Source organism: Phocoena sinus, chromosome 8, assembly GCF_008692025.1.
Source record: "Phocoena sinus isolate mPhoSin1 chromosome 8, mPhoSin1.pri, whole genome shotgun sequence".
NCBI classification, from domain to species: Eukaryota; Metazoa; Chordata; class Mammalia; order Artiodactyla; family Phocoenidae; genus Phocoena; species Phocoena sinus.
The window spans coordinates 59731237-59732679 of NC_045770.1; positions in this window are offsets into that span (position 1 = coordinate 59731237).

Genomic DNA, 1443 nt, shown 5'->3' on the forward strand with positions numbered 1-1443 from the left:
GTAATTGTTAGGGTACGGGTTAGTGTTAGTGTAAGGGTTAGGATTAGGGGACGGGTTAGGGTAAGGCTTCGGGTAAGGGTTAGGGTTAGGGTTAGGGTTAGGGGACGGGGATGGTTTAGGGGACAGGTTAGTGTACGACAACTGTTTAGGGTGAGCGTATGTGTTAGGGTACGGGTTAGTATTAGCGTACGGGCTAGGATTAGGGGACGGGTTAGTGTAAGGCTTCGGGTAAGGGTAACGGTTAGGGTTAGGGTTAGTATTAGGGGATGGGGACGGTTTAGGGGACAGGTTAGTGTACGACAACTCTTTAGGGTGACAGTACGTGTTAGGGTACGGGTTAGTGTTAGCGTATGAGTTAGGTTAAGGGGACGGGTTAGGGTAAGGCTTCGGGTAAGGATTAGGGTTAGGGTTAGTGTTAGGGGACGGGGACGGTTTAGGGGACAGGTTATGGTATGACAACGGTTTAGGGTGAGCGTACGTGTTAAGGTAAGGGTTAGTGTCAGCGTACGGTTTAGGATTAGGGGCCGGGTTAGAGTAAGGCTTTGGGTAAGGGTTAGGTTTAGGGTTAGGGTTAGGGTTAGGGGATGGTGACGGTTTAGGGGACAGGTTAGCGTACGACAAAGTTTTAGGGTGAGCGTACGTGTTAGGGTACAGGTTAGTGTTAGCCTACGGGTTAGGATTAGGGGACGGATTAGGGTAAGGTTCGGGTAAGGTTTAGGGTTAGGGTTAACTTTAGGGGACGGGGACGGTTTATGGGACAGGTTAGGGTACAACATTTTAGGGTGAGCGTACATGTTATGGTACGGGTTAGTGTTAGCGTATGGTTAGGATTCGGGGACGGGTTAGTGTAAGCCTTCGGGTAAGGGTTGGGTTAGGGTTAGGGTTAGGGTTACGGTTAGGGGACTGGGACGGTTTATGGGAAAGGTTAGGGTACAACAACCGTTTAGGTTGTTCGTACGTGTTAGGGTACGGTTTGTGGTAGCGTATGAGTTAGGATTAGGGAACGGTTTAGGGTAAGGCTTCGGATAAGGGTTAGGGTTATGGTTGGGTTAGGGGACGGGGACGGTTTAGCGGACAGATTAGGGTATGACAACGGTTTAGGGTGAGTGTACGTGTTAGGGTACGGGTTAGTGTTAGCGTACGGTTTAGGATTAGGGGACGGGTTAGGGTAAGGCTTTGGGTAAGGGTTAGGATTAGGGTTAGGGTTAGGGTTAGGGAACGGGGACGGTTTAGGGGACAGGTTAGAGTACGACAACGGTTTAGGGTGAACGTACGTGTTAGGGTACGGGTTAGTGTTAGCGTACGGTTTAGGATTAGGGGACGGGTTAGGGTAAGGCTTCGGGTAAGGGTTAGGTTTAGGGTTAGGGTTAGGGGACGGGGACGGTTTAGAGGACAGGTTAGGGTACGACAATGGTTTAGGTTGAGCGTACGTGTTTGGGTACG